General features: G+C 44.0%; 1 long non-coding RNA gene and 1 other non-coding gene across 2 annotated transcripts; one reads left to right on the forward strand and one right to left on the reverse strand.

The window, feature by feature from the left end:
* Window positions 1–15,651: 15,651 nt before the first annotated feature.
* Window positions 15,652–23,694, reverse strand: LOC117795789. Its single transcript, XR_004619935.1, has 3 exons — window positions 23,636–23,694; window positions 22,107–22,231; window positions 15,652–16,373 (listed from the first exon to the last, which is right to left on the reverse strand). It is a non-coding gene; the product is annotated as an uncharacterized LOC117795789 (long non-coding RNA).
* Window positions 23,695–24,970: 1,276 nt separating this feature from the next.
* Window positions 24,971–25,075, forward strand: LOC117795891. Its single transcript, XR_004620038.1, has one exon. It is a non-coding gene; the product is annotated as a U6 spliceosomal RNA (small nuclear RNA).
* Window positions 25,076–25,992: the final 917 nt, after the last annotated feature.

The following is a 25,992-nucleotide window of genomic DNA, read 5'->3' on the forward strand; positions in this document are numbered from 1 at the left end:
AGTGAGTATCAAGCAGCTGTTACAAAGAATAAAATGAATTGATATGTACTGAGAAGTTAAGCTATCCAAGCGATGTCGTTCAAAGGAAAGGCAAGTTTCAATATAATAGGTGGGGTAGGCTAGGAGCCCTTTACCACACACACACAAAAAAAAGTATAATAATGAGAACTGAAAGCAACACTCTTTTCTGTCCCTGCATTAAATAATACTTCGACCAAGTAATAATTTAGTTGCTTGCTCTAGGAAATACCTGCTCTCGGAAGATAAGACAGAACCAACCACGTGCCTTACTTATCGAAACAAAATTTGCTCATCTGGACTCACTTCAAGTCCCTTGCCTCTCTGGGCCCACAATCCACAGCTCTAAGGTCATAGATTTTGCTCCATCTCCACCAGGTACCTGTCTTATATGACCCGCCTTATGACCAGCCTTATGACAGATTTAACACCTCGCAGTATCCTTCCTTAATGTCTTCGCTTTCCGACGCCACCAAGACTTTTTCTAGGTGGTGTTCTCCCTTTTTGCAGGAAGTTGAATACACTTAGCTTTGTTTGATCAACAAGTTTTCCTGGTGGCCTTTTAGGGAAACGATGATCAAGAATTTATAATTACTATGTGCTAGGAACCGAGCTGATTGTTTTATACACTCATCTTACTCTGTGAGATGTTTAATATCGCTGTTCCCATTTCACAGGTGAGGAAAGTAAGGATTGGAATTGGAACAACTTGCCCAATTTTACACAGGGAATAAGTGGCAGAGAAGAATTCAAGATGTCTGACTCCAGAGCCCAAGAGCTTAACCCCTTGCTATGACCTCTGTTCTGGTTATTATGACTATATAACCAGGTACTCAAAATCCCAGGGGCTTAAAAATTTTTTTATTTTGCTTACAGATCTTCAATTTGGGCCAGGCTGGGTAGAGATAAGTGCCTCTGCTCCATGCAGCCTCAGCTCAGGCGGCTCAAACGCTGGAAGCTGGAATCATCTGGAAGCTCATTCTTTCGCTTATCTGGCAATTAATGCTGACTGTCAGCTGGGACCTCAGCTGGGCAATTAGCCACCACACTTGCATGAGGCCTCTTCCTGTGACCAGGGCTTCTGCATAATGTGGTGGCTGGCTTCCCAGAGTGAGCATTCCAGGAAAAGAGATTTCCAGGTAAAGCCATATTGCCTTTCATAACCTAGCCTTGGAGGCCAGGCCTCGTCACTTCTGCCACATTCTATCTGTCAAGGCAATCACGGAGCCCTCTCCAGATTCCAGGGGAGGAGAAATAGACTCACCTAGTGATGGCGAGTGGCAGTGTCTGGAAGAGCACACGGGACCCAAAATATTGATGTGGTCATTTTTGGAAACATGATCTTACACAGACCCACATATTTATATGCATGCATATAAAACCTGAAATATTATGTAACAAATAGTTAGCTACGCTTATTCTGGAGCTAATCGGGCGTTTTTAAAAAAAATTTTAACAGGTGTCTAGAACACTATGGCAACATATTTTTCAAAGCCTTGTGTCCAATCTCAAGAAACTCATGCTGAAGGTGAGTGGACTACCCACCGGCTATTTCTTCTCCTATATCCATTTTCTGCCTCTTACTGCTTTACTTTGGTGCCCCAAGAGGATGGTCTCTACAGATGGTATCACCCGGATTCCTTTTCCCTCTGTCTTCTGGTTGGGTTGATCCTATGGGAGCTGAAGTCAGAGGTTGAGGGGAGAGAGGGGTGGTATCTATTCCCCCCTTCCCACCTACCCATGGTTCTCGTGATGGCCATGTTCCTCTATAGCCCAGAGCATCTGTTGGGGAGCCCCTCTTCCGTAGCTACAGGTCTCACTGGGTCCCAGTATCACTTTCTTTATTCTTCAGAGAGAATGGCTTGCCTCTGTGGCTAGTCCCTGGGACACCTCGTTATCCCTTATGGGTTTCCTAAATCCTCTCTATTCCTCTATAATTGTCTTTTCATTAAACTCTCTTCAGTTAAGCCCTTTAAGTGTGCTCTCTGCTCCCTACCACGCCCTGTCCCTGACTGATCCAGTAAGGCACTGATGGAGACACACAGTGTAATGACTGCTTTGAAAGTCATGTCTAGGAAAAGAATATCTTTTATTTTTAACTTTTTTAGAGAGAGACAGAGAGCATGAGCAAGGGTACTGGGAGGGAGAGAGAGAATCCCAAGCAGGCTCCAAGCCCAGCGTGGAGTGCAATGCGGGGCTCAACCCCATGACCCCAAGACCATGACCCAAATCAAAATCAAGAGTTTCACGCTCAACCAACTGAGCCACCCCGGCACCCCAGGAAAAGAATACCGTGGTTTTAAAGGGAAGCGTCAGGGAAATCTTCCCAAAGAAAATGACCTTAAATTGAGACCAAAAAGATGAGCCAGTATTCGCTAGTTTGTGGAAAAGAGAAGAACTTTCAACCTCATGAGGTTTCCATGGATAAGGAAACAGGCCAAGAGAGGGTTAGGTGACTTCCTTGTGGCCACACAAGATGTAGCCTAGACTCAAGCCTTCTGCTTAATCCATCACACTACAGGACAAATGTATTTAGTTACACGAGTTGAGATGTTTTTGGCTGCAAGTAACCAGGAAAAAAATTACTTAAGCAGTAAGGAAAATATTTATATAATGGATTTATATAATCCTGTTATATAACAACAAGAAGACCAAAGTAAGGTAACTCCAGGATTGATTAAATAAAATCAGATGTTCAGAAAAGTCATCCACGGATTGGAAGACTGAATGTTGTTAAATCAATCCTCCTTAAATTGACTTATAGATTTAATACAATCACAATCAAATTCCCATGAAGTTTATGCCTGGACAAGCATTTGTTGCTTCTTTGCTCCCAGACCCCCATTCGGGTTGCTGAGAGGGATCATCTGTTAGAGGGAAGGACTTGGAACAGGTGAGGCAATTGAGGGGTTCCAGCTTGGAACCTGGAAAGCAGCTACTCTCCCCAGATTGGGGGTACTGTGGAGCAAAAAGGGGAGATGCTAGAATTGGGGAGGCCCAGCTCAGCTGCAGGAGTGAGGGGTCCAAGGGCTGTGCCAGATGTGGTCAGTCAGGGTCAGGAGCCCCTGCAAGGATCAGCGGGTGGGCAGACCCTGAGCCCTGGGGGACAGAGAGGGTAGATCAGGACCTGGGGGCCAGGAACCCACGGAGGTAGGAATCAGCCTTAGGGCAGCAGGGTCCCCTCCCAGTCCGGGCATATCCCATTTCATCTCACTAACCAGGTCCTAAAAAACAGATGTCCTTAATAAAAATATCAAAAAGAAACCTATTCCTATTATATTTAATGGGAAAAACTCGAAATCCTCAATAAATTCTCTGAAATTTTACTGAGGTAAAACTCAGTAAAATGTATGTATGTGTGTATATACATATATACACAGTTTAAAAACTATTTAAAAAAAAAACTACCATGTTAGGGGCATCTGCGTGGGTCAGTTGGTTAAGCGTCTGCCTTCAGCTCAGGTCAAGATCCCAGGATCCTGGGATCAAGCCCCACATTGGACTCCCTGCTCAGCGGGGAGTCTGCCTCTCCCCCTGCCCCTCTCCCCTGCTCATGTGCATGCATTCTCTCTCTCTCTCTCTCTCTCTCTCAATCTCTCTCTCAAAAATAAATAAAATCTTAAAAAAAACCTGCCATGTTAGGAGCTGGACAGTCTGGGTCACTTGGTTGACGTTTCAACACTTCTCCATGTATTTCTAATCTATCCATTTTGATTGGGATATAATGTGAAACTTTTTCTTCTAAATAATTTTGTTTAAAATGTTCTAGTGAGCTTTAGGATCTAAATATAAATGTTTTCCTATATAAACATTTGCCCAAAAAGCACCGGTATTGACAGACACATCTACACTATCGGCTTGGGTATTATAAGTAAGAGTCATTCCAGCCGGAGACCATTAAGGAGGGAACTATTCTGCAGGATATGCCTGAATACTCCGGAGGCTTCTCCTCACTTACAGCTCAACCCAGTCTCTGGCAACAGTCACAGAGTAAACACACCATTGTGTGCGGTAATTGACGTAAACTGTCCTCTATTGTTGGACATTTAGAATGCTTCCAATTTTTCATAACTATAAACAAAGCTGTGTTAAACATCTTTGAACAAACATCCTTTTGTCCAATTACCTCTTTGAGATAAATCAAATCCTTGAAATGAAATTGCTGGGCTGAAGTTTCTACAAATTTAAAATTTTGATACATACTGCCACATTGCCCTCCAGAAAGGTTGTACCAACCCCATGACTTCTCCATTGCTGGAACAAGGAACATGCATCACTCTGGACACTGGCCCACCTCGATGGAGAGCAGAATGGATGGCTTTGTTAACATAGCCTCTGGAAGCAGAGCTTCGTAATTCAGGTACCAATTACCTTTGGAAATGAGATTAGCACATGGAATCTTCCCATTCATCTCTCTGGGAGTTTCAAGGTTCCATTCCTGGGCAGATGAAACAATAAAACAAAACTGGTGAAGTGAAGTCAATGCGGAGCCAGGACGTTTACCCTGATAAATGTTTTCGCTTAGGACAGATTTCCAGGGCTTGCTCCCTTCTGACCTGAAGGAACGTCCACAGCGCATTCCATCCCTAGTTGTTCCCCACCAGTGCCCCTTCCTTCCTAAAACATACATACAGAGCCCATCAGCCCCCTTCTTTTTATTTTATTTTATTTTATTTTATTTTATTTTATTTTATTTNCACCCCCATCAGCCCCCTTCTTAAAAGTAAATCACGATGCCCCACCCAGAATGTGTTCTCGAGAATGATGCCCAGTTTCCTAATCACATTTCAGTTTGGGGTGATAAGAAAGTTCTGCAGATGGGTGGTGGCGATGGCTGCATGTACTTAATGCCTCAGAACTGAATACTTAAGGATGGTTAAAATGATACATTTTATGTTATGGATATTTTACTACAATGAGAAAAAAATGTAAAAAAAAAATCCCCAACATTCAGTTTTCAGTCTAGCATGTAAGGAACTTGGAAGGCATCATTCTGTCCTAACAACAAGGATAGAGCTGAACAAACTGAAAAATCAACAACTCTTCTTGGGTCTCTGAGAGAAATGAGGTCCCGGGGCAGACGGCTGCCCCTAAGATTAGACAGACAGGCAGATACGGAGAATCACAATTTGCAGGAGCAGAGACCTCCATGGGAACCAGTACCAGGGGAGGCGCACCTGAGCGACAACTGGCAAGTTGCAGGAGGCTCAGTGCAAATAACACTGAGAGAGATAGCCTCTAGGGGCCCCCAGTCATGGGGAACCCCCAGACTTTTATAAGGTTTTCCTCCAGGAGCTTGACCAGGTTCTCACAGTGAATATTGGAATTTCAGTGAATATGGGAGGAAGATCACTTCACGCCTCTCCCAGGGCAAGAGGAAATACAAGAAAGCACTCTGTTCTTACCAGTGCCTGCCCTCAGGAGAAACTATTTTACCAGAACTTAAGCTATTGGGGTTTTATCAGATCCTAACAGACCTAGGCGAAGCAAATACCCAACTCTAGCACTCTCTAGCCATCTTATCCCACATACAGGAGGAGGAAACCGAGAAATGCTTGTGAAGTCCACAGCCTAGACACACAGCCTCATTAGAAGACTGAGACCTAATCGCAGGACAATAGCGTGCTTGCCCTCCCCTACACTTTACCACCACATCACTAAAGGCCTATTTACTGGAATTTCTTCTATTCGGCTGGCTTTCAACAACAACAACAACAAATCACAAGGCATACTAAAAGGCAAAAACACAGTTTGAAGACAGAGAAAACATCAGAACCAGACTCAGACACAGTAGGATGTTGGAGATCAGACTGGGAATTTCAAATAACTATGATTACTATGCTAAAGGCACTCATGAAAAAGTAGGCCACATGCAAGAACAGATGGGCCGTGTAAGCAGAGAGACGGACATTCTAAGAAAGAATGAAAAGAAATGTTACAGATCGAAAACCCTGTAACAGAAATGAAGTGGTGTCTGCCTCCCATCAAGACACATAACATGAGGAATTCTTCAAATAGAGCATCGGGGTTCAGATGCAGGGTGGCTTCTGAATATTCCAAATAATGTCTCTTCCACATATCACGTGGGTTAGGGCTGGACCAACTTAAGTACTTAATTTGCACCCTTCTCCTGGCAGATACTAGCATCTGGTGCTGAATCAGATGGTCAGGGTGTTGCCCTGGCCTCACCTTCCCTTTCCCAAGTTCAGGTTCAAGTTCACAGTATTCAGAAGCGCCTCAGTAAACCCAACCCTAGTAGGTAACCTAAGGACAGAGGCAAAAAGAGTTTTAGTGATTGCCCTGTCTTCCCCTTTCTTTCTCCAGTCAGCTCACTCTGCCTTCTGCTGAGCTTTGAAGTGTAATTCAAAGGCGTGAGCTGATTTACTCCCAAGCACCTACCTAGTCCAGCTCTCAGCCCAATTAACAAGCACTTTATCCTGAGACTGGGCAAGCAGGTGCTGCTGGGAGATTATTACTCAGCTCTCCAACCAGGCTATTGGGAGAAAAGGGGCTTTTGCATCCAGAGGCAGTAGAGATATCCCACTAAAGGAGATGAGGGAGGGGTGCAGAAGTTTGGGGAAGCACCAAGGGGGTCACCCAACCCAGACAGGAGGTTGGCACTCAGGGAAGACTTCCTAGAAAACTGTTTGTCAGATAAGTCTGGAAGGAGGAGCGGGAATTACTCTACCGACAAGGGAAAGATGCTCCCAGTCAAAGTACCTGTGTGTGCAGAGTCCAGAGGTGTGAGAAGGCAAAATATATACAGGGAACAAGCCCAGGTGAGAGCTTAGAAATCTAGCCAATAAGTGACCCAGGCTTTAGTGCATCTCACACTCCCCCCAGAGAATCTGATACATTCATTCTACCCAAGTCACCAGCCCATATGCACACCTCTGCAGAAACTGGCACCCACTGTCAAGGACAGCAGGGATCCCAGGTTAAGGATCCTTTCCATAAGTCAACCCTTCAGGAGCAGATGCCCAAACAAGCCCAGAGAAGGCCAAAGGGGCCACTGCAGCAAAACCTTGCCTCTGCAACACGTTCTTGCCTGCCTCTCATTCGCTGGAAAACGTAGTGACTAAACATCTTTATTTCAAAGGGAGGCAAGTAAAAGCTGACCGGAAGCTTTACAAGCATGGAGAAAGTTTGACAATGATATGTTTCACTGTAGGGGAACAGAGTGTCCAGCTAGACCTCATGAGAAGCCCCAGATGCCATGATTGCAGTTCTTTTCTCGGGGGCAGTTGGGTTTCTTCATAAAAGGACACTCTAAGCCACTGCTTGGGGCAGGAGAGGAGCAGGGGGTGTTGCTGAATGAGCCTAGATGCAAATATTCTGGAGCTCAGCTGGGAAGGGCTGGGGGTGTCATCCTTCAGAATGAAGCTTTTTAGGTAACCCCTATGTCTAGTTCAGCACCCTCTCCCCCTCTTCCCGTATGCTGGGACTATAGTCCCAAAAGCTGGAACCTCTCTGGTTAAAATTTTCCAGAGATTAAACCCCTGAGGAAAGAAGCACCTGCCGACATGGGGTCAAAGCGCCCCATGACACAGAATTTCAGTCGGTCCTCTTGTTTTGGGCGCCCTCCCTAACCTCCACTTCCTGCAAAACCTGGTTCTGCCAATTCCAGAGCCTTCTGAGATTCTGGGGTGAATGGGCTGTCCATCCTGCCTCCTTAGGCAGGATGGCAGACCCTCCTCCACTCGGCCAAATCTTTTGTCATTCCCCAACCCAGTTTCTGCCTTCATTGATTGTGTTTCACAGTTAGAGCTGTCTCCTGGTCTCATCAAAGACGGATGTGGTGTTTGCATGCTCTTCTTGTCTGAAGTGGATTCAACGAGAAGAGAACAAGATAGAAGGAAAACCCAGCCATCCTTGAATACACTGAGTACTACTGAAATGCACACTCATGCGTGGTAAAGACGGTACGTGTAATGTGAGGTGGTTTTTTACCACAATTAAAAACAAAAACGAAACTTAGCCATCTTAAAACCAGAAGTCTCCCTATTAAGTTTCCTATGGATTTTGAAAACCAAACACAAGAAGCCATTCCTTGAAAACCAATTTACATGGAGAACATGAATGTTTTGAGTCCTTCCATACAATTTATCAAGTCAGTTACTGGGAATACCTACGGCAGTGGTTCTCAAAGTGTGTTCTCCAGACCAGCAGCAGCAGCATCACCTGGAAACTTGTAAGAAATGCAACAACCGCTCCCCCCAAAAAGAAATGCAAATTCCCAGGCCCTACCCCAGACCTACCGCATCTGAAGTTCCGCAATGTGTGTTTTAAAGCCCTCCATGACTAAATAGTGAGTATCAGCTCTATGACAGCTGATACGTAAAGTCTGAGACCTACTCATCTAGAGCAAGATGGGGGAAAAAGAATGAAACCAAGAGAGGCTGACCATCAAAGGAAGGGTCTAACTCCATAACACAGATAAAATGTAAAGGACATCGTGACGCAGGGAGAGAAAGTAATTCATTGGGTGCCTTCTATGCGTCAGGTACCCTGCTTGCCAGGTTAGGTACTTATTTAACCCTCACAGTTTCCTTGAAAAGAAAGAATTATTCCTCCCATTTTACAGATAAGAAAACTGAGGCTTAGGAAAAGTCAGTAACTTAGCTAACTAAGGATTTCAACTATGGTCTGCCTGACTCCTTAGGTCCTTCCCTTTGTTGTCCTCATCACTGAGAATATCACTGGCTATGGAAGACAGAAAAGAAAACAAGGTTTCTTCTCTGCTGGTAAAGCCTATTCATCTTCCAAAGCAGAACTGACATGTCACCTCCTCTGGGAGTCTTCAAGAACCGCCTCACTCAAAGTTAACCTTTCCGTAACACTTTGCACATACCTGTCTTAGAGTACCTCATATAGCTTATTAGAGAAGTTCTCAAATCTTTGGTCCCGGGATCCCCTAGGAATTATTGACATTCAGAGGTAAATGAACCTTGACCTAAACCTCACAGTTTATACAAAAATTAACTCAAAATTTTTCATCAAAAAAGGATTAGGTGTAGAATGAACACTACACAAAATTTTTTAAAGGTCTATTTATTTGAGAGGGAGAGAGATATAGAGAGCAGAGGGAGGGGCAGAGGGAAAGGGAGAAAGAGAATCCTCAAGCAGACTCCCTACTGAGTGCAGAGCCTGATGCAGGACTTGATCCCAGGACCCTGAGATCATAACCCCAGCTGAAATAAGAGTCAGCCACTCAACCAAATGAGCCACCCAGGTGCCCCAACACTATACAACTTCTGGGGGGGGGGAAACTTAAAAAAAAATCTTTGTGACCTAGGGCTGGGCGAAAAGTTCATAGTAAAAGCATGATTCATTAAAAAATGACAATAATACGTTGGATCATGCAAAATAAAAATCTTTTGCTCCAAGAAAAGCCCTGTAAAGAGGACAAAAGCAGTGGGAGAAAATATTTGCAAGCCACGTATCTGACAAAGGACTGGTATGGAGAATAGGTAAAGAACTCTCCAAACCCAAGAGTGAGAACAAACAATCCAATTAGAAAATGGGCAAAGAACATGAATAGGCATTGCACTGAAAAGGATATACAGATGGCAAGTAAGCACATAAAAATATTTTCAACATCATTAGCCATCAGGAAATGCAAATTCAAATCATAATGAGCTATCACTACCCAACTATCAGAATGGCTAAGATAAAACACAGTGTTAACACCAAACGCTGGTGGAGATGCGGAGAAACTCGATCATTCATAGGCTGGAATGTAAATTGATACAGCCACTCAGAGAAAAAAAAATTGTGATGGCTTCATACAAAATGAAATATGCTTACTATACTACCCAGCACTTGTATTTGGGGGCATTTACCCCAGACAAGGAAAAACTTCTGATCACTCAAAAACCTGTACATGAGTGCCAATAGCAACTGTGTTTGCAATAGTCAAGAATTAGAAACGATCCAAATGTCCTTCCCCAGGGGATCCATTCAGTAAACTGCAGTGCGTCCCCACCATGAGACACCATGCAGCCAAAGGAAGGGGTGCACTCTGGATACACACAACACCTAGGGTGGATCTCAAGGGAATCATACTAAGTGGAAAAGCCCATCTCAAGAGGTTACATAATGTATTATTCCATTTCTAGAACATTCTTGATGACAAAATTATAGAGAGGGAGAACAGGGGTCCGGGACGGGAGAGGGAGGGAGATGGCTGTGGGGACAAGCGGGTAGTAGGAAAGACCCTTGTGATGGAATTGTTGTACCTCTTGACTGTGGCGGTGGACACACAAATCTATGCTTGGGATAAAGTGGAGTAAATTAAACACACATGCGCACACACACACACATACACGCAACAGATGGAATCTGGATAATGGAGTTGGATTGTATCATCGCCAATCTCCTGGTTGCACTGAAGTTATACAGGATGTTTGCCATCAGGGCAAACTGGGTAAAGAGTAGACAGACTCTCTCTGCAGTCTTTCTTACAGCCCCATGTGAACCTACCATGATCGCAAAGTGAAAAATTGAAAAAAAATTATTGAGGACTGCAAAGAGATTTCGTTTCTGTGAGCCCTATTAATTGGTATTTGCTATGTTAGAAATTAAAATGGAGATTTTTTTAAGGTATTTATTACCTTTAAAACAATAATAAGCCCCTCTTGGGCTAATATAGACAAATCATTTTTTTATGAAATGCATTTTTTGGAAAATCGTGAGAAGAGTGACACTCTTTTACAAATTTACAAATTCTCTTTAATGTCTGGCTTCACAGACAACTGATTCTCCTGTCTGCTTCTGCATTATAATATGTTGTGATAACAGACATCATGCAGTCTCTGGAAAATTCCACTGTACGCACATGAAAAATTAAGAGTGAAAAGGGCAAATAATGTCTTTGTGTTATTATGAAAACAGTTTTGGCCTCATGGATCCCCTCAAAGGGTCTCAGCCCGCCCCCCTCTGCTGTCCTGGGACCACACTTGGGAAATTCTTGCGTTATTGTGATCATTCTTTCACACATTTGCACCTGCACTTACTGAGTGAGGACAAGGAGAACATCTGTTTCATCTTTGTATTCCAAGCACCTTATACAGTGCCTGGCAAAAAGCTGATACCCAATAAATATTTGATGAATCAATGGAATATTAACAACTTGTTAGCCCTTGGAGAGAGCAAGAGAGAGAGCGAGAGCAATCACCAAACTGATTGACAATATAGGCTTTGGACTTTTGAGTTCTCAGTCAGAATAAAGGTCAGAGTGTTCTGCCATAGCTCGGTCCCAAAGAACAAATATCATTCTGAGAAACCGGGAGGCTCCTGGGGCATGAAACATGGGTTTGCAATGACTGAGTGGCCTTTTGAGAAAGGTCTCACTGTGTCCCCATCTCTCACAAGTCTTGACATTGAGGCCTCTCCGCACCGTTCAGAACAAACACGGCGGGGAGATGGGGGCTTCAGGGGTTGTGAAGGGATATAATGAATTCTTTCTCCTGCTTTATTATCCTCCTACATCTAACCCCCGGGTCATCCCCCAAAGCACCCACTGGTGGCCAGTCTCAGTCCACTTGGTCCACAGCAATTCTGGGAAGAGAAAAACAGTTCTAACCACCATTCCAGATCACAAAATTGATTCTCATTTCTCCTCCAAAGAATTCACCAAAGCACAATTTAGCAGGGAGCCCAGAAAAACAGCTAAAGCTAACTTAAAGTTGCCACTGAAAAATGTTCGTTAGCATCCACTCTGCGTCAGACACTGGGCCAGACCTGTGGAATATTCCACCATGACAAAGCTCATGCCCCACCCCACCCCCGCCTCCCCCGCCGAGGAGCTCCTGCTCCAGTAGGGAGATGACTTGACTCTAAGCTAGCCAGCGACCAGGGCTCTGAGGTGGAGAGAGAAATCAGCTCTCCTAGGATCAGGGAAAGGAGGTATTTGATTTTGTCCTTAAAAGGCGGGACAGGGCTGTTGTCAGGCAGACGGGGGATCAGCACACCGGAAGGTAGCACGTTAGGGAAGAGAGTCAGTTGTGTTCACAAAGACCGCAGGTAACAGGGGCCTAGTAAAATGGAAGTTTCTTTCTTTTATCACAGTCCAGGCTTACGTGGTCTAGGGCCCCTGTGGCGACCCCACAGTGTCAGGGACCCAGGCCCCCTCCCTCCTGATGCTCCACTGTACCCGAGGCCCGGCCCTCGTCAGTTTGCGTGGTCCAGACTGCCATGTCTGTATTCCAGCCAGTGGAAATGGGCAAGTGGGGGGCAGACATGTTCTTTCCTTCCGGAGGCATGAGTAGGAAGTTGCACGCTCCACTTCTGCTCCCATCCCATGGGCCAGAAAGGGAGGCTGGGAAATGGGGTTTCAAAATGCGAGCTTCCATTGCTCTATAGAAATTGGGGGACAGCTAGGGGTTTCTGTCCCCCAGCACAGAGGTGAGAAAGTACAGGGAGGTTTGAGAAGCCAGTAGCTAGGTGTGTTTAGAAGTTGCAGGAGGGAACAGGAAAGGTGAGTGGGGGGCATAGGATGAAGAGGGGCCACTTCATGCTGTAAGTCGGTGGGGCCCAAACTGGAGCCCATCCGCATCAGCCGACGGCTTTGTTGAAGCCCGAGTGCTGAGCCCACCTCCAGGGAGTCTGATTCAGCAAGTCAACAGTGGGGCCCGAAAATGCACATTGCCCATCAGTTCCCAGGTGCCGCTGGTGCTGCCGAGCCAGGAACTTTGAGGAAGGTGGGGTCACAGAAAGTTTTAAAGAGAAGAATGAGATGACAAAGTCTGTCTTTGAGAAAACTGATTCTGTTCAGCGACAGGGAACGGGGTGTACCGAAGCCTCCCAGAGCACAAGAGCTTCTCACTCTCTTGATCCTTAGTGTTCCCGAGAAATCTCACTCAAGAAAAACAGGGATGATAAAGAGCCTGCAATGCAGAGTTCACAGAACTCTGTGCTCAAGGGTCGCTCCCTACGTCCTGGCGGGGCCCATGGCGTCAGTATCAACGCGGACCCATCAGTTCTTCCTCTCGCATGCAGAAACCTGGATGTGGGTGAGGACAGGCAAGTCCCTTTCCTCCCTGGACCTGGGTTTCTCCACCAATAATAATCATGAAGGTCATTTACCTATCCGGGGGCCAAGGACTGTCAGATGGCACAGATCAAAAAGCTGGACAATGTCCCGAGGCTGTAAGGACTCACTGACACCCCTACGCTGTAGGTTAGAGAGTAAACTGGACTCCCTGTGAAGGGCGATTTGATAATCAAATCAGAATTTAAGATGCCTGTGCCCTTTGACCCAATAGCTCCATTTCCAGGAAATAAGCCTATAAATACACTCATGTTTATGTGCAAAAGACAGGTTGTTCAATGCTCATTGTTTGTACTGGCAAGAGGTGGGAAACAACCTACAAGTCACCCACAGGGGGCTCGTTACATAAACCATGGTGCATCCACAAATGGAATAATGGGCAGTCCTGAAAAATAAGCTAGATCTAGGGGTGTCTGGTTGGCTCAGTTGGTTAAGTGTCTGCCTTCGGCTCAGGTCATGATCCCGGAGTCCTGGGATCGATTCCCACATCAGCTTCCCTGCTCAGCGGGGAGTCTGCTTCTCCCTCTCCCTGTGCCCCTCTCCCCACTCATTCTCTCTCTCTCAAATAAATAAATAAAATCTTTTTTAAAAAAAGAAAAGAAAAAAAAACAAACAAAAAAATAAGCTAGATCTATGAGCCAGTTTATCTATCGTGGATAGATGACGAGGAGGATGACGATGACGATGATGGATAGAGACAGATACATGTATGTCTGTACAGCTCCCGTTCTCACATACATATACACGATATGTGTATGTAATTCATATGATACATATACACAACACATATGTGGCTAGGGGCTAAATACTGTCATGATACGCTGCCATTTAAAAATATATACGTATGTCCAGAAGATCATACACACACACACGCACACACGCACGTGTACACACACATATATGCTTACATATCTCTGGAAGGATTCGGAGAAACAGGTTGCCTTTCAGGATAGGAATTGGAATGGAGGTCCAGGTTGAGAAGGAAACTTACTTCTCATTGTAACATTTGTTTTCAAGTCTCAGTATGCATCATTTATTTAAATAAACCTACAAGCAGTGCCGTGTGCTTTACATGCTTTATCTCACTAAATCTTCAGAATAACCTAGAAGGGAAGTACTCTTACTATTCCCAAGGCATGGGGAGATTCACTCATTTGGGGGAGGAATGTGGGGGGTGGAAGGAGCCTTGATGTGTAAGGTTTGGTCATTCCCTCAGGGTAACTTCTCCCACCGTGGCTAATTTCAAGCTGCCAATGTGATGTCACTGGGCAGAGCTGGGGAGAGATGCGCGCCGTCGGATCTCGTGGGCCCGGAGGAACCAGCTCCAGCATGCACCTATAATGGACCCTTGCACTCAGAAGGCAGGCACCACTGACTTCCCACTTCAAACCTGAGAGGGTCGCCTTTCAGGAGCAAAACAAATGTACGTAAATACATCATTTCAGGACCTAAGAACAGCTTCCGGGGATCTTTAGACATAGATGCCAGAGCATTTATTTATAGAGTAAATAACCTGCCTTGTTCTGCAATGGATTTGAAACAGAAACACAGAAATTAAAATTAAGCATCTGGGTTTTATATTTGCAAATTGCTCTGCCATTCTCTTTATGAAATACTGCACACAGCTATACAAGCAGAAGGCAATAAAAGAATAATAAATTAATCAGTGTTAGCATTCTGTCAACACAGCCCCACAGACTCACCAGAGCCAGCCATCTAAATTAGCAAGTTGGTTTAGAAACTTTTCCAGTGATTTAATGGGAGAGGCGGGGGTGAGAGGACCAGATACACTTGGACTTGAGCTGTGTTCCGGCTCTGCCATCTGCTAGGCACCCTGGGTAAGTCACCTTACCTTCTGAGTCCCAATTTACACGTGTTAAGTGAGGATAGTGGCACCACGCAGATTTGCACAGACAGGTTCACCACGTTTAATAGGAGAGGTTAACATGTAGTATGGTGGTACGTACGTGGACATAAGGCAGGGTATTTTTCCCTAAAAAATTACCCCGCGCCATAGAGTGAAAGTTGCCTTATATTTAAGTTCTTACAAAGGCTTACAGAATGTTACGTATTCCCTAGACTCTCAATTACTTGATTTTAAGCAACAGAGTATCCTTTGAGGAAGACCAATTTATAGAAGTCACCCGATGGAAATGATTTCAGAAAAAAAACAAAAAGGCAAACAATCTTTGATACAGACATAGCCGTTACACTGGGGATTGGCCTCACACCCCGTATAATGAACCCAGCCTTCTAAAGATGACTTTAAAGCAACAAATTAAATGCTAGGATGTTGTGATCGCAAAGATAAACCAATAGGACGAACGGAAAAACAATAGTGTCCTAAGATTAAGTGAAGCGGGACTTCGAGGTTAAAATCTTTCAGCAAGAGAATCAATACAGGCTTAAACAGTGCTGCACCACACACGACTTCAATAGGAGTGAAATTTATGTGATCTAGAAAGGGAGCTGGGTGATCCGGAAACCACCCCCGTAGTAATAATGATCCTAAAATCAAAAATGCACAGGAAGAGATAGAACAAAATTGTTTTGTAAAATGTGAGAGTGGAAAAAACCCAGTATTTCTCAATTAAGGTATTATTTATTAAGACATAATATATTCAAATTTATTTAAATAATATCTTAATCTTGAAAGCATGTGCACACCTTAAATAATAAATTAAATACTACACAGAGACTTTGGATTATTTCATCTACAGCCTGAAGAATCAATATATTCGAATCGCCCGCCCCCCAGATATTTTCCTTTTTGCAATCTTCTTATTGTGAAAACTGGGAGGGCCGCCTTCTATTTAGGACGACCAAATGCTGAGAGAATGATACACAAGCACTTAAAACTCAACACAGCTGCATGTGATTTGCGACAGGTACTGTTACGGTTGTTAATACAATTTTTCTTACGACTGCTCCACCATCAGCTGAGTTCTTGTTGTGCTCCTCAAAGCACTTACCTGGATTGGAATTCCCTGATCTCTACTTCCTAGCTGTGTGATCTTGGTAAAGTTGCCTAACCTCTCTGTGCCTCATCTGGAAGATAGAAATAATAGTAGTATCTCTCAATAAATCAGTATATGTATGAAGTGTTTGAACCAGTCCCTGGTAAGTGCTTCTTAGATGTTATCACCATTACATTCACCAACGGAGAACTGTATTTATAAACAAGGCAGTGTTCCTCCAATGCAGTGAGACTTTATCAGCAGGGAACTTGTCTTGCTCTTCCAGATCCCCAGCTCACACAGAGGGCCAAGTGCCCAGTAAATGCTGGCTGAACTAATAGTGAGTTCTGTAAGAGAGGAAGGCAATGTGTAAGGTTTGGGCCCAGCACAGCACCTGGCTCCCAGCTGTGGCAATGGATGACACTTTGAGCTTGATACCTAGGCGGCAGCCTCATTCCTCACTGGCCAACTAAAATCGAAAGTAAAATTACAGTGCAATAGAGATGGGCAAAATTATAGACTGGAATTGGTATAACCACTGTGGAAAACAGTACAAAGGTTCCTCAATAAATTCAATGTACACCTACCATAGGATCCAGCGATTCCACTTCTGTGCGTTTATCCAAAGAAAACTAAAACGCTAACTCGAAAAGATATGTGCACCCCCATGTTTATGGCAGTGTTATTTACAACAGCCAAGATATGGAAACAACCTTAGTGTCATGTCCATCAATGGATGAATGGATAAAGAAAATGTGATACACATATATATGAATATATATATATAGAGAGAGAGAGAGGAATATATATATTACATAGAGAAATATATATATTTTATAGATAGGTAGATAGACAGATAGGGAGATAGATGGGAATATTACTTGGCCATAAAAAGAATGAGGTCTTCCCATTTGTGACATGGAATTTGAAGGCATTATGCTAAGTGAAATAAGCCAGAAAGAGAAACACAAATACTGTATGATCTCGCTTACATGTGGAACCTACAAAAAGAAAAAAACAAAACAGAACAAAAACAAAACACCCCATAACCCAAGCTCACAGATACAGAGAACAAATTCGTGGTTGCCAGAATCCGGCAGGCAGGTGACATGAGTGAAGGGGTCAAAGGTACAAATTCTCAGTTATAAAATAAATAAGTGACGGGGAGAGAATGTACAGCACGGTGATTATAGTTAGTAATACTGTATTACATTATCTGATGGGACACCTGGGTGGCTCAGTTGGTTAAGCGTCTGCCTTCGGCTCAGGGTACTGGGATTGAGTCCTACATCAGGCTCCTTGCTCAGCAGGGAGCGTGCTTCTCCCTCAGCCTGCTGCTCGCCCTGCTTGTGCTCTCTCTCTCTCTCCAAATAAATAAAATCTTTTAAAAAATAAAATTTTTAAAATTAAAAAAAATAATACTGTATTACATATCTGAAAGTTAGTAAATCTTGAAAGTTCTCATCACAAGAAAAATAATTATGTAACTATGTATGATGATAATGTTAACTCGACTTGTGGTGGTGATCATTTCCTTATACAAATAAGGAATCCTTACGTTGTACACCTGAAGCTAATATTATATTACATGTCAATTATACCTCAATTTAAAAAAAAGACCCATAGACTGCATCTTTCTTTCTGTCTCCACAATGAGTTCCTTCATAATAGGAACTGGCTGTTACTTGTCTCAGTCCCCCTAGCTTGCGAACAGTAGGAGCTCATCAGTACTCATTGAGCAAATGAGCAATGAGGTGCAGCCTACATTACTGCACATTATTTTTTAACTGAATTTTATTGTTTTTTCCTCTCTATAAAAATGTACCTAAAAATTAATAACCAAGGACTCCCGGGTGGTGCATCGGTTAATCGTCTGCCTTTGGCTCAGGTCATGATCCCAGGGTCCTGGGATCAAGTCCCACATCGTTGGGCTCCTTGCTCAGCGGGGAGCCTGCTTCTCCCTCTTCCTGCTACTCCCCTACTTGTGCTCTCTCTCTCTCTCTTTCTGACAAATAAATACATAAAATCTTTAAGATAATTAATAACCGAAAGACAGGGGCGCCTGGGTGGCTCAGTCGTTAAGCATCTGCCTTCGGCTCAGGGCGTGATCCCGTTGTTCTGGGATCGAGCCCCTCATCAGGCTCCTCCACTGGGAGCCTGTTTCTTCCTCTCCCATTCCCCCTGCTTGTGTTCCCTCTCTCACTGGCTGTCTCTATCTCTGTCAAATAAATAAATAAAATCTTTAAAAAAAAATAACGGAAAGACAAACATTAGAAGTTCAAATTATACAAAAATGTTGAAAGTAAAAGAATCACCTGAAGGGAATTCTTGGCATCTAGAGTATTATTTAGCTAAATGTTCCTCTATATATGCATGAAACTAGCATGTAAGTACACAGGCTGTATCATGTGATGGTTTAAGACCACAAATCAGACATGCCCGGGTTTAAAATCAAGCTCCACCTGTTTAGTGTCACGGCTTTGAGAAAATCACATAACCTCTCCATGCCTCAGTTTCTTTATATTTTTTATTTATTTATTTATTTATTTATTTAAGAGAGAGGGAGAGGGAGAAGCAGGCTCCCCGCTGAGCAGGGAGCCCTACGTGGGGCTTGATCCCAGGACCCTGGTCACGCACGACCCCAGCCAAGTGGAAGGCAGATGCTTAACCCCCACGGAGCCACCCAGGCGACTCCGTGCCTCCGTTTCTACGGAAAATGGGGATGATGGAGCCCACCCTCTAGGCTTATTGGAATAATAAGTCTAAATAGAGCACTGAGGATAGCGACAGACACAGAGAAAACAACTCAGAGATTAGCATTTATGAACTTACAGATATACATTAAAACGAAATATGAAGGGACACTATAGATCCTAGTTTACAATTGCCTTTTTTTACGTGACAGTATGTTGTGCCTGGTTCCTGCTAGTACATACAGAGCTAATTCCTTCTTTTTGAGGGTTACATTATATTCAAATGCATATGTAACTAATCCCCTGTGTCTGCTACCTGAGTATGTCTAATATTTTACTATTACAAATAACCACAATAAAAATCCTCATTGCACACATATTGTTCCACCCTTGAGGAAGCATTTCTATAGGGTAAGTGCTACAAATGGAATCGGCTGGGTCCAAGTATATGAATTTTTCACGCTATTAATAAACAATGAGTGATCGAATTGCCTTCCTATAAGGCTGTATCCCCTACACTTTGATCAGCGAGTGTACTTTGTTTGTCGCCTTGCGGCTGTATACACTTCAGATTCCCCAACCATTGATTTTGAATGTCCCAGTCGTTAACAGTATCAGGGACTTTGCCCTGCTACTCCTCCATTATATTCCTTTATCTTTCCAAAAAATCATAAACAACGCCTAAGAACCTAGCAACCAACTTTCTGCAGCAAAGGTTCAGGTACATAGCCTGACAAGAGAATTTTTATACTATTCCCAGATGGGAGAGGAAGAAAGGCTGGCATTTCTGAGCCTTTTCAGTGGCCAACAGGAGGAACATGTGAAATTACAACAATCCATTAAGTTTGGGAAACAGGATGCTGGTGTCGGCTTCCATCTTTGTTTTCTGTGACTTGGACCCTAGTTAAAGAGACAAGAGGCCGCCTTTGCTGAGTCTTGCCAGGGACGGGATGTCTCTAGTGCAGGGTCCCCAGGGGGTAATTTGAGCACTTAACTACTTGCAGCTCTTCTGATGCCTTAAGGTAATATGGGTGGGACAACAGGTGGGCCTCAGAGCCAGAAGCTGAACAGCACCACCAAGAGGACAGGCGACCTCAGTGGTGGCTAAATCCCATGCCCACTTTTATTTTTAATTTCGATTTTAATCCAAGTAATAAGTATTCATAATGGCTAAGAGTTAGTTACTACTACAAACTAGATCCTAGGACAAGGCTTATAAGAATGCCACCTCCAAGGCTCATCCATGAAGCAGTAACTCATTCTGTCATTGTCTCTTCAAATCCAATTATGGTGGCACTTCCAAGATTTGGAATATTCTTATTGGAGAATAAGAATTTAGTTTTCCTCTCTCTCTCCTCTCTTTCTCTCTACACACACACACACACACACACACACCCTCTCCAATTTTCCCCAAATAATTATAGCATAATTTTTGGTTAAATCAATGTGCTGTTTTTACATTATAATGACAATGTAATATTATTTCCAGCTAAATGTTGTAGTTTATGATGATTACAATCTTTTTCTTATAAATCGTTTTTGTTTTCTTGGCTTTAATAATCACTGTGTGTCTTATTTGCTTAGTTTTCTCGGTAATAGCTCCAATCCATCTGTGAATTCTTTGCCAGAACGCCAATCCTTTATAATGGCCTCAGCTTTGTGCTCAGTCTAGGGGCAGCATAGTGTAATGTTGCAGTTCTCAAAGCGTGCTCCGTCCCTGGACCAGCAACAGTAAGGGCATGGCCTGGGACCCAGCTAGAAATGCAAATGATGGAGCCCTACCCAAGACTAACTCATGAGCCCCCTCTCTGAGGCTGGAGTCCAGCCATCCGGTTTTTTAACCAGCCCTCCAGGGGATGCCGGTGTGCACTCAAGCTTGAACACCTGTATAAGGGTTAAGAGCTTGGATACCCAAACCCAAGGTTGCTGGGGTTCGGATCCCGGCTGTCTCACTCATTTGGGATGGAACAGCTTCCAGGGCCCAATCTTCCCATTCGCTAAATGGGCACAAACCGTCTCTCCCACATAGTTGTTGCGAGCTCCAGTTTTCTTTGGGGATGCCCCTCCTGGAGCCCAGTGAAACCCGTTCCAGGATGGGAGACAAGTGCAAGCTGGCTGCAGAGCCTGCCCCTAGCCTTCCTGGGTCCCCTGCTCAGGATATGCCCTCCTTTGAGGCACCCACCTCAAGCCTCTGTCTTTCAGCACGTCCACAGCCCTCTAAAGTGAAGCCCCCTGTGGAAGCCTCACCTCCCCCTGCTACAACTACCAGTTCACAGCATTCTCTGCCAGAGCCCGCCACCCAGCCCCACCCTCCCTCCTCATCCCCCACTCACCCTCTCCTAGCCCACTAGAGCCAGCTCATGCCCCTCCCAGCTTCCTTCCTTCCACACTCCTCCACTCCACACAACCTTCCCCTCCTGGGCCACAGCTCCCCGTTTCCCCACAGAACCCCCCCACGGCTGCCCCTGGGGCGTTCTCCTCCCCCTGAAATACAGGGTTTTGCCGGGAGCATCACCAGCTCTGCCTTCTCCCTTGGGACAGTTCTCAGAGGAACCACCTCGGCGAGCCTCAGCTCTCCTGCTCCTTTGCTGCTTTCTGTGGTGCTCGGGATCCCACAAAGGCGCCATAAATGCCAAGTCTTCACCGTGGCCCCCGAGTTCCCGCCTCAGCACCGGCCTACCGCATCTCCCTCGCCAGCTCCTGCTTCTCTTCCCCCATTCCCAGCACTGCAGCCACACTGGCCTCCTTTGTCCTCGCTCTTCCCTCTGACACAAATGCTCTTCCAGTAGAAAGGCATTTGGCTGACTCTGCTTCTATCAGGTGTCTGCCAACAGTCACTTCCTTAGGCTTTCCTAAACCACCATTCTAAAATGGCACCTGCTCTGTCCCTTGCTATCCCTTTACAAACTGCTTAGGTGTCCTGTGTAGGTCTAATGTTATTTAGAACCACATAATTCCATTATGTCTTTAAATAACCTTTCTTTTTAAGATTTCATTTATTTATTTGACGAGAGAGAGAGTGAGAGCATGGAGAAGCAGCAGAAGAGGGAGAAGCAGGCTCTTCGCTGAGCAGGGAGCCCGAGGCCGGGCTCCATCCCAGGACGCTGGGATTGTGACTTGAGCCAAAGGCAGCCGCTTAACCCACTGAGCCACCCAGGCGCCCTCCGTTATGGCTTGTGTTCTGTCAGCCCCTCAAAGGCAGGGACCTACCGGAAGGGTGCAGACCTCACTGCTGCCCCTCCCTTTTCCTTAATTTCTTCAGTCACTGAATGTTGGGCTCCAGTCATGATCTGGCGCCGTCTGAGGCTCCGGGAATACGGAGGCAGGCATGTGTGCCAACAGAGAAAGGCGTGGAAGGCTTGCCATAATTTTCACATAAATGCTTACCTTGGGGAAGGCTGAGCAGGAAAGGTGGAGTGAAGAGTCTGGGGTCTCAGTTCCAATCCTAGCTGGGCAACCTCGTCCCTCCTCAGTCTCCTCGTCCGTAAAATAGGGCTAATGATAGTAACCACCTTGCGGGATTGGCACGAGAATACTTTGTTAAATCCTGTGGCTGACAGACAACTTTAATAGCTATTGGCAACTGGTAAAAATAATAATAAGAGGGTTCCTTCTGTAACTTAAGAAAAGCCAGAATAAAGGGGGGGAAAAATCAGTCAAGCCATCAACAATGTTTCAAGCAGCCTGGCCCTTCTCACACACACAGAAAGATTCATGCTCCTCGTGGTTCTCCCACAACTTCAGATCCAATCTCTCTTCTAAGACTCAGGTGGGATAACTAGCTGGGAAAGAGAGTCCCCTGGCCTTGCTCAACCTCTGGGGCCAGTAATGGTGGGAACCAGGTCAGCCCTGCCTCAGCACCACGCAGCCTTTCGGCCTTGGAAGTCTGAGTAAAGATAAAGGTGTTCAAGGCATGGCAGGATTTTGGTCTGTTTTTTCACCTTTTAAATCGCCTTTATGGCAGTATAATCTCCATACAATAAAATTCCATCACCCAGAAAATGCTCTTGTGCCCCTCAGCAGTCAACTGCCACCCCAAAGATAACCACTGATACGTTTTCTGCCGCCACGGATCAATGCTGCTTGACTTTATATTAATGGAATCATACAGCATGGACTCTTTTTAATCCATTTTTTTACAGCTTTAATGAGGTAAAGCTGTAAAACTGATGTACATAAACTGCGCCTATTGAAAGTGTACAATTTGAAGTGACTTTAACATATTCCCCACCCCCGGAAACGATCACGGGATAATTTCGAGATAATAAAAACATATCCATCAGCCCAAAAAGTTTTCTTCACATACCTGCCTCCCCACCCCAACCACTAATCTGCTTTCTGTCACTTTAAATTAGTTTGCCTTTTCAAGCACTGTAAACAGGATTATGTAGTCTGTACTCTTCTGTGCCTGGTTTCTGTCATTCAGCATGATTATTTTAATTCAACCATGTTGCTGTATTCCTCCCCGTCCCCCTCAACCCCCCACCCCAGCAGCATCTATGGGTCAAGGAAGACCACAGTTTGGTAATCCATGCGCTTACTGATGAACATGAGAGTGTTTTCCAGTTTGGGACTCTTCTGGAAAAAGCCACCATAAGCATTCTTATGAAAGTGTATTTGTGAAGAAAAATTTTCATGTATCTTGGGTAAATACTGAGGCACGGAGGTGCTGGGCCATAGGATAGATGTTTATTTAATTTCGTAAGAAATTGTCAAAAATTTTTTTTTTTCCCCCAAAGTGGTTGTTCCACTTTACACACTCACCAGCTGGCTGAAGTTGAACATCCAGTTTATTCCTGTCTCGAGGCTTCTATACTTCTTCCTGCTTCCTTAATGCCTTACCACTAGTTTTAGCATGGCTGGCTTTAGGTCCTCCCCTCCCCAAATTCATATGTTGAATTCATAAGCCCCAGTACCTTAGAATGTAACATATTTGGAGATAGGTCTTTAAAGAGATGATTGAGGGGCGACTGGGTGGCTAAGTTGGTTAAGCGTCTGCCTTCAGTTGGGGTCGTGATCCCAGGGTCCTGGGATGGAGCCCTGTGTCGGGCTGCCTGCTCAGCGAGGAGTCTGCTTCTCCCTCTCCTTCTGTGTGCTTGCTCAATCTCTCTCTAATAAATAAATCAATCCTAAAAAAAATAATAGTAAAGAGACAATTAAGTTAACACCAGCCCATTAGGGTAGGGCCCTAATCCTATATGACTTGTGTCCTTACAATAAGAGGAAAAGATACCCACACAGAGGAGAGATCTTGTGGGGACACAGTCAGAAGGTAACCACCTTCACGCCAAGAAGAGAGGTCTCAGGGGAGAAACTAAACCTGCCAACACTTTGATCTTAGACTTCTAGCCTCCAGAACTGTGAGAAAATGAATTTCTGTCAAGCCACCCACTCTAATATTTTGTTATGGTGGCCCTAGCAAACCAATACAGAGGACTTCCCATCGCCATTTTGCAACCATTATAATAATAATTGATTCAGGCAAGAATCATCAATGAATGCTAAAACCAGTGGGCAGAGAGTGAGAGGAAAAACAGGATAGTCTCAAAATACCTTCCCACAAGGTGCTTATTAATTACAAAGGGGAAAATAGCAACTTTTCAGTGTAGTAAGTTGGCTGACATCATCTTAACCAAATGATCAAAGTTAACATCACTAATTTTAGGACAAACCAAGCCATGTGTCTTCTGATGTGATACACTCAGGATGTACCTCCCTTTCGATGGCATTCCTGCCAAAAATGCATAACCTGAATCTAATCATGAGAAAATAACAGACAGATTCAAATTAAGGACATCTACAAAATAACTCACCAGTACTCTTCAAAAACGTCAAGGTCATGAAAGACAAAGGCTGAGGAACTCACTGCTTCTCCAGATTAAAGGAAACTAAAAAGACAGGACAGCTAAATGAAACCTGTGATCCTGAACTGGGTCCTCGGGAATGGCTACATTATTGGGACAATTAGCAAAATTTAAATATTAAAGGTGTTTTAAAAGAATCATATCATTGTTAAAATTCCTGATTTTGATCATTACCCTGAGATTCTGCAAGAGAATGTCCACGTTCTTAGGGCATTATACACAAAAGTACATCGGATAAAGGGGCATAATGTCTGGAAATCCACTCCAAAATGATTTAGGGGAAAAAAAGTATATGTCCATATTATACACACAAGAGAGACTGTGATAGTGCAAACGTATCAAAATATAACAATTTGTTATTTTGGTTAAAAGTATATCAGAATTCTTGTGTTCACTTCAGCAGCACATACACTAAAAATTGGAACAATACAGAGACTAGCATGGGCCCCGTGCAAGGATGACACACAAATTCATGAAGAGTTCCACATTAAAAAAAAAACGAGAATTCCTTACTATTCTTGTAACTTACATGTAAATTTGAAAATTTACCCCCCCCCCCCCAAAATTACAGCCTTTCAATGACCACACTATCAGGAGTGGCCTGCTCCCAAACCCAAAGCAGTTTCACTCATTCTTTTTCTCCATCATACCTATCCATGTCAAAAATTATTCTATTTGTTTAGTTAATAGCATCTAACATTTACTGTGTGCAGGGAGGGCCCTGTCCTGTTTTAAGTGTTTTAACTGTACAATCACAGTGACTCCTCCAACTACTGTTCTTCCCATCTTACAGATGGGAACTATAAAACACAAGAAAGTTAATTAACTTGCACAAGATCACCCATAGCATTTGTCTCCTCCAGGGGCATAGATCCTCAACTAAGGTAGAAATTGCCTTGTTCGCTGACCTTTCCTCAGAGGCTTAGAACAGTGCCTAGCACATTATAGGAATTAATACTCACAGATTCAGTTTAAAAATAACGGGTACCTACTAGGCATTGGAGTACAAAGCAGTGAACAAAATAGCACTTTCAGCCTTGCACCCAATTAGCCACTTATTATATATATTCATATATACTTAGCCACTCTTAAAAATGTTTTTATATATAAATTTTATATATATGAAATATATATATTTATATATGAAATATATTTCTATATATGGAATATACATTTTTATATATGAAATATATATATGGAATATATATTTATATGAAATATATATATTTCATTTGGCGTTATCAACACTGGGAAGTTAAGGTCCAATCACCCATTTTGCAGATCAGAAAACTGAGGCATGGAATCGGACAGTGATTTGCCCAGAATCAAGGGGCTATTGAGAGGCAGGGTGTGGATTCCAACTCAGTCCCGAAGGTTCCCAGGCACTGCCTATGAATCAATCAAACCGA

The sequence above is a fragment of the Ailuropoda melanoleuca genome, chromosome 13, assembly GCF_002007445.2.
Source record: "Ailuropoda melanoleuca isolate Jingjing chromosome 13, ASM200744v2, whole genome shotgun sequence".
Lineage (NCBI taxonomy): Eukaryota > Metazoa > Chordata > Mammalia > Carnivora > Ursidae > Ailuropoda > Ailuropoda melanoleuca.